The sequence below is a fragment of the Hylobates moloch genome, unplaced genomic scaffold (assembly GCF_009828535.3).
Source record: "Hylobates moloch isolate HMO894 unplaced genomic scaffold, HMol_V3 SCAFFOLD_4, whole genome shotgun sequence".
In the NCBI taxonomy this organism is placed as follows: domain Eukaryota; kingdom Metazoa; phylum Chordata; class Mammalia; order Primates; family Hylobatidae; genus Hylobates; species Hylobates moloch.
This window is the reverse complement of record NW_026652279.1, coordinates 8482558-8490836: the sequence shown is the minus strand read 5'-3', so window position 1 is coordinate 8490836 and position 8279 is coordinate 8482558. Positions and strand designations below refer to the sequence as shown.

General features: G+C 40.3%; 1 long non-coding RNA gene across 1 annotated transcript; it reads left to right on the top strand.

Moving 5' to 3' along the window:
- The first annotated feature begins 247 nt into the window (after positions 1-247).
- On the top strand, positions 248-7963 carry LOC116466273 (uncharacterized). The gene is made up of 3 exons (XR_004247479.1): positions 248-357; positions 5372-5543; positions 7736-7963. It is a non-coding gene; the product is annotated as an uncharacterized LOC116466273 (long non-coding RNA).
- The last annotated feature ends 316 nt before the right edge of the window (positions 7964-8279 follow it).

The following is an 8279-nucleotide window of genomic DNA, read 5'->3' as shown; positions in this document are numbered from 1 at the left end:
AAGGATGGCGTCACATTCAAGAGGCCGAAAAGACTTGGAGCCAGCAGACGAGACACAGAGTTTTATTAGTGGGAAACTTACACAGGGACGGTCCAGTGGCGGCAGACTGGGAAGAAGAACCACAACTGCTTGCAAAAAGCATGCAGTTTATATAGCATTTTCAGTTAGCACCCTCTGCCTAACAACCTCCACCTGGCAACCTTCAATGGACCCAAAACAAAGGGCCCGGATCTCCTGTACAGCTTACATTCCACAGGATGGATCCAAGGGCTTCAAATGTGCTTCACAGACAAGGAACAAATCTCCCAGGTGGCTCCTCCTGGATTCCTTAGCTCGGAACTCCAGACACACATTCAGGTGCCATATAGGGTCATTTTCAGGGTAGGCTTAAGCAAGTTATTGCCGTCAGGTGCATCTGCCATACATCCCTCCACCCATCCCCTTTCTGGCCATCCTACCAGCTCACTCCCCATTCTATGATCCACCCCCACCCTTCTCAATATTTACAGTGTCTCTTAATACAATCATGAGGGAAGTCTGGAAGTATCTCTTGAATCTAAAAATGCAGATGCGCCACATCTCACATGTTCCCATCTTGGCACCATCCTATCTGCACCTCGGCAAGGAGATTTGGTCTCATGTTTGTCACTGCAAGCAATTGAAACAACCGGAATGTCTGGCAACAGATGAAATAAGGCATGGTAATTTTGTATTGGTTCTGAGATATCTTGTTTGTAAAATGGGACTAATATTGGCTGCTTATTTCATGGGGTTCCTTGAAGATTAAATAATAACAGTTCTTGGCAAACAGCAGTCTATAAATTTTAGCTACCTGTATGATTATTCTACTTCTTGCTACTGCATGGAATACTGTGCAGCTGTTTTTAAAAATGATCTGTGTTCTTCTATAGTAACAATGATATTAAGGGCAAAAGAATGGAAATGAAAACAATAAGCACAGTGTACCATTTTTATTTTTATTCAAAACAGCACCAATTGCCTGCCAAGAACACACTTGCCCAGCTTATCTCATTTTTGCCAGCCTCTCAGACATTCAAGAGGAAATGGAAAATAAAAAAATGTATAGGAATAGCATTTATATGTTTAAATAATTCTTTACAAAACAAAATTATACAGTTTTTGGATATACTTATGTGTATAAAAACATAGCAAACTCTCAGCAAAAATACAGATCAAACTCCTAAGGAAGTAAAGTGAGATCAGGCACAGTGGCTCACGCCTGTAATCCCAGCACTTTGGGAGGCTGAGGCAGGTGGATTGCTTGAGGTCAGGAGTTTGAGACCAGCCTGACCAACATGGTGAAACCCTGTCTCTAACTAAAAATATAAAACTTAGCTGGGCATGGTGGCATGCACACATGGTCCCAGCTACATGGGAGGCTGAGGCAGGAGAATTGCTTGAACCCGGGAGACAGAGGTTGCAGTGAGCTGAGATGGCACCACTGCACTCCAGCCTGGGCGACAAAGCAAGACTCCATCTCAAAAAAAAATGAAGTAAAGTGGATGAAATTTGGGGCTTTTTGTGTTTCTTTAATCTCTCAAAATATTGAGGGGGTGTAGGTTGGGGTTAGAGGAAGGAATGATTTCAGTCTCATTCTTAATGGTCTTCATTTTGTATAGGAATTTATACTCATACACCTGTTACTTGTGCTATCAAAAAATACTTTAAAGGAGAAGGAGCAACCCATGCTCAGGTATTCACTTTTAACCAAGTCAGGTGTTTGTTCTTGAGTAGGCGTGACCTGAATCTTACAATCTCAGAAGAGGAGGGCCCCACTGGGACTTTCTAGAACAGGTGTGTGATCTACATGCGAGGGAACCGAGGCAACTAGCTTAAGGTCACATAACAGAGGTAGTAGGGAGGGAAGAGGGGAGGGAAGGAACAAGTGGCTGGCTTTGGGGTGGGGAGGAGTCGTTGGATAAAAACTAGCTAATGTTGCAGAGCAGCTAAGGTTAAGGGGGCCTGAAGGCTGGAAGAAAGGAAGATGAACTAGAAGGATGTTAGAAGTTTTATGTAGCCGAAACACACAAAAGGAAAAATGTAGCATGCAAGTTTCTCAGGCTTTTCTCTTCCCACTGCTTACTGAGTGGCTTCTGGGTTTGCCTGCTCACCCTCTAGGGCCTTTGGTTGTGTTAATGCTGGGAATAGCAGAAAGATAATTTAAAAATATCCAGAAAATCTTGACATCTTTACATTAGAAAAGACCAAGACCCTCATGAAAGAAAATACGAGATCCAAAATGTCAAAAAACATCCAGAAAATCTTGAAATCTTTACAGTACAAAAGACCAAGTCCCTGATGAAAGAAAATACCGGATCCAAAATGTCAAGGGTTGGGAGTCAAGAAAGAACCATGCTAGAGAGAGTCTGGAAAGCGTGGAGGTTTTAGGGAGATTCAACAAGAGTTGGCTGCGCTCCAGAAACAATGGAATAAAAGGCAGAAAAGAGAACTTTATAACATTTCTGTGAGTTAAAAATGTAATCCCCTTTGCTCATTCTTTCTTGAGATTTCAGTAAAAATTTAAATTGTTCTTCAATATTTTCTGGATGTCAAACTTCACGCTGTATTGAATGGGACAGTAGAAGAAGTTCCTAAGATGGCACTAAAAATCACCACCGCTGATGGAACTGGAAGGAGATAAACAACACTCTGAAATGCCAAGTTAGTATTAAGAGTATTAGAAACAGGCCCTCTCTCCGAATTGTATCTCCCAACCGTCTTCACTCCTTGCTCTCATCCCTTTGTTTCTCAGGCAAATATAAAAGTGACACAGTGGTCATATAAAGTCCACAATTGAAACCACTTTTTTTCCAATGTGATTTTTAGAAAGGATTTCATAACAGCACCATTTGCCTACCAGGAACACACTTCCCCAACTTTTGATTCTCATCTCCATAAGTCTTTGAGACTTTCAGTGAAACTAGAAAATGGAAATATGTAAAAACAGCACGTCAAATCATCGCAACTTGGAAGAATAAAATATTCTCTCTCTTTGTTTCACACACACACACACACATGAGGAAGGGAAGAAAAACTAACTCATGTCCTCCGTTTGTGCTGGCAGAGTACCAGGTGGGGGTGCTTAGGGACTTACTAAATGTGGTGCCCTGTTGAAAGCGTAAGGTTTTTCTACTTTATTATAAGCAGCCACTGCAGAGCGTTGGTTTATCCGCCCTTGGTGACCTTAGCCTGGTGAATGGGTTTTCTGTACTGCATTTTCCAAACAGATCAGAATATGGAATACGCATTGACGTTTATGTGCCAAAAATTACCTGGGTGGCACCTTCCTATAAGAATGGAAATGATTCTCCTGAATCCCGCACGCATTGAATGAAGAATAAACAACCTTGTTGAAAGAGTCTACATGACCTGGAATGCTAAAAAGCCTTTGGTTTGCTTGCTGTAGTGCAAAAATATGAGAAATATTTAATCTTTAAAAATACACAATGGTATCATAATTTTGCTGCAGGTTCAAGGCAACACAATATAACTTAGGGTATTTAAAATGTAATGTCTTTGTATATTTTCAAATGCAAACAGCAGAGAGTTTGATAAATAGCTAGAGAGCACCAGACCATATCTTATCCTTATAAAAGTGTCTCCTGTGAATGTTCACTGTATCTCTCAGAACATTCTTAATATGCTCCATAGCTGAATGTGCAGACAGCAACTCTATAGAAATGTATACACCTACTTGGTGTGCGGTCTATGTCCATTCCAAGTGAAGCTTATATAAACTTCAGATGCCCAGACTTTTGCTTTTGGAAACACATCTAAATGTTTATAATTTTCTAGATCTCTTCTATACCCAGGGTTTTAAAAATTTTATTTTTGACACAATATTCCTGTTTTTTTAAATAATCAAACCAAGTTATTTATAATATATCTTGATCTGTTTTAATCCGTGTTTGATGTTTAATTGTGTATTTAAAACTATATGAGTTTTATATCATAAAATTGATATATGGTCATTATAAAATGGAATTTGTATAGTGTATGTTTAATTCAACTACAAGTAACAAAGACGTAAATATGGGGATTTATTGGCTCTTATAAAGCCTGGAACCAGGAACCAGGCAGCAGAGCAGCACTATCTGATAGAACTTTCTGTGATGATGGAAATGTTCTATTATTTATCTCGTCCAGTTTAGTAGCCACTAGTCACAGGTAGCCATTGAGCACTTTAAATGTGGCTTAGTAGGGGGGAAGAATTAAACTTTTTATTTTATGTTATTTTAATTAATTTAAAACATTCATGTGGGGCTACTGCTACTATCATAGCAGACGGCAAAAGTGGTAGCAGGTTGGTAGGAAGGAGACTCATGGTCCTTCATCCTAGTGTTCTCCCGTCCATGGCTTCCGCCCTCCAGATCGCCTCATGGTCCAAGATGGCTGCCGGGACCATACCAGAAATCCACATCCCAAGCAGCAGAAAGCAACATAGGCAAAAGGGCAAATCCCTTCCCTTTCTAGCTGTCATATACAACACTTCTACTTGCCTAGAACCTAGTCTTATGACTACACCGAGCCATAAGGAGTCTGGAAAATATTTGGGGTTTATTTTCTGTGTGTATTTTTTTGTTCTGTTTTGGTCTGATTTTGTTTTCTTTTTTGACTGAAGAAGGGATTCGAGGGCAGGTAGTTCACAGTCCCTGCCACAAAAAGTTGCACAGTTCATCATTCCCTTCCATTCCTCCGACTCCCAACCCAAACCCATTGCTAGTCCTCAGAGATAACTGCCACTAATAACATTGGATGTAACCATCTGGCAAATTCATTTGTACACAAACACATACTGTTTTTACATTATGCATTATTTACAACGTATCTTGGATGGCTTTCGATGATAATATATATAGATCTACATAGTTCTACTTCATTCAATAGGCAATAAATGCCATGAGGGCAAGAAGTGGGCCTGCTGTATTCATCTTTGTGCCCTACAAATAGTAGACATTGAAAGAAATCAGCACCATTGTGTCTCAATTTATGGATATACCATAATTTATTTAATCCATTCTTTTCTCCTAACCCTCCAAATAACAAATCCTCCTGAGAAAAAACTACTTTGCTTTATTCTCTGAGAACTCTGCAGCATTAACTAAATTAGCTATGCCCCTGACAATCTAATTTTCTAATTGTCTTTCCAATTAACTGTAAAAATGGATTGTCTCCACTCTTTTGTGATTTGATTCTATTGCTATAACAACTCAAAAATATGTATCCATGTATCTGTTACTCCAGCCATGAAGATATGTGTGGATTTAGAGGGAGCACCAGCTAAGGAAAAATCAAACTGTTTAAAAATTCTCTTAAGAAAGGAAATAAATCACTTCTTTGTGTTTTCCAGACATGGCCTAGTACAGATATATTCTACAACTGGAGAAAAATGGTTATGATTAAGGCTTAGAAGTGGAGTGCAGTGAAGGAACTTTAGGGAAGCCTGAAGGAACTTTAGGGAAGCCTGACAACCACCCCTTCTGCTGATCCCTGTGGAATTTTGCATGGATAATGAGTAAAAAGTATAGCTGAAGAAACACTGAGAGACAGTTTGGCAAACAGGAAAGAAGCAAGAACCCCTGACTTCATTTTCTTATCATTCAAAGGGTGACAGTGTGCCTTGCATCGTGTCTAGCATCATGTTGTGAATTCAATGAAATCATCCATGTACTCACCTACCATATGTTGCCTGGCACATAGCAGCACTCACACAGTCAGAGCTGTATATGTGGAAAATATTCACGTGTTTCCCACATACTGGAATGGGTCCTAAGAACCACTGAGTCCATTTAAGGAGAGAGATTTTTTTTTTTCTTTTTTGAGACAGAGTCTCACTCTGTCACCCTGGATGGCATGCAATGGCGCGATTATCGGCTCACTGCAACATCCACCTTAGGGAAAGAGATCTTTACAACAGTCTCTACCATAGTGAGTAACTGAGACTGTTAGAGCCCGCAATGTGGCATATTTTCATTTCTGTATAAAAGCATCCTTACTGATATATAGTCCATACATATTTGGGTATCTCCTATACTAATCGATTAAGGCATTCTTGATACCTAGAGGACATAAAGACGAGCACAATATGCAGGACAGCGGCAATCCACTACACCAGAAGGAAGCTCCATATTTCCGACACCAGGAAATGTTTCTAAACCAGAGATTTCCCTCAGTCATCTGCACCAGAAATCCTTAGAGCTGCTAGATAAAATGTAAATTCCTGGGGCCCAATTAAACAAGCAGAATCAGAATTCATAGGGGTGAGGTCTACAGGCCTCAAATTTAACAAGATGACCAGGTCATTTTTGTGCATAGGAAAATTTAAAAATTATTGTTCAAGAAGGACTTAAATTGAATAACAATAACTAAATCGAATAACTGGATGCTTTTCAGAACCTTTCTTGTTGAAGTGACACAGCTGACACAGTAGAATACAAAGAGGAGTAACACAGGTACCCTCTCCTCAAGAACACAGTGTCATGAGCACAGAGTAGAGATGAGTAGGAGGAGAAACAGCAGAAAGGAAGGAGGGATTAACCCTTTAAGACATTGCTAGGGGAAGCTTTAAAGAACAGGTGATATCTGAGCTAGGCTTTGAAGGCTGAACAAGAGTTCACCAAGTTGCCAAGCTGGCACAATACATAGTCTAGGGCAGTACTTCTCAGATGTTACTGCATATAGGAATTGCCTGGGGGAGGCTGTTGAAATGCAAGCTCTATTTCAATCAGTCTGGGATAAAGCTGCCAGATGGTGCTAATGTTCCATGGACCACATTTTGAGTAGCAAAGCTCTAGAGAAAGAAATGGCATAGTCATAATGAATCAGACAAGTGTTTATTAGTATGTTCTCATGCTACTAATAAACACATACCCAAGACTGGGTGATTTATAAAGGAAAGAGGTTTAATGGACTCACAGTTCCACATGGCTGGGGAGGCCTCACAATCATGGTGGGAGGCAAAGGAGGAGTAAAGTCAAGTCTTACATGGTGGCAGGCAAGAGAGCACGTACAGAGGAACTGCCCTTTATGAAACCATCAGATCGCATGAGACTTATTCACTATCATGAGAACAGCACGGGAAAGACCTGCCCCCTGTGATTCAATTATCTCCCACCAGGTCCCTCCGATAACATGTGGGAATTATGGGAGCTACAATTCAAGATGAGATTTAGGTGGGGACACAGCCAAACCATACCAGTTGCCATTCTTCTGATAGTGAGGCAGGAATTACATAGTTTGTTGCAACCTTTTTGACTTCTCTTATGGAGAACCAACTGACCTCTTCCCTTCTACTCAGGAATATCATTAACCATCATTAAATAAATACACCCCTTAGGCATCTCACCCTAGACCCTGCTACATGGAGTTACCTGAGGAAAAAGCAACTCAATCTAAAACCAATATCAGCAATTCTAAGCATTCAGTAAACTGGCCAGTACATTTTCGTGGTTATTGTTTTACATCTATTTTCCTGTGTCTTTCCTGTTCTGCCCTTCACCTCAGCCACAGATTTACTTCTTTTTTTATTGTATCCTCAAATTAAGGAACAACAGATACTTTCTCCAATACAAATTCTCAGTGCTCCCCAGGTCCCACCTGTATACCATGCCTCGGGGAAGCTGCCAGAGATCGACTCTCTCATTGTCTTTGTTATGTTCTAAGAAATTCCCCCTACAATTACAGCTGTAAGCTTAACCTTTCTCCTGATCTCTAGACTGTCTTGCCAATAGAGAATACAGTGAAACAGTATGGAACATACACAGTGGAACAGAGGACACTGATGGAACAGTGTTAATAAGCACAAAGTTTGGAAGTACGGAATCCTAGATAAAATCCTGGCTCTGGAATTAACTGCATGACCTTCGGCAAATTACTTCACCTCTTTGAGCCTCGGTGTCTTCACATATAAAATGAGAATAATAAAAGCCCTTATCTCATAGTATTTCTGAAAGGGTTAAAAAAGCAAACCTAAGTAAAGAGCCCAGCACCTGGTTTGTCAGAGTTTTTTAAAATAAAAGTTGTAGCTGTCATCATAATTAGACTCACTCTCCCTACTGTATAACCTCCACCATCACCTCCATTTCAGTTCCAAGCCCTGTACTGACCCAGATGCCCAATTCACACACCTGAACACCCTGCACCCATCTGCCTTCACAGTGCTTCTATTACCCGTAGATACTACTCTGTTTTTTTTGTCTGAAGCCATTTTCTGCTTGTGTGTTTCTTCTGAAAGACTCAATCTTGTTTGCAGAGAAGGA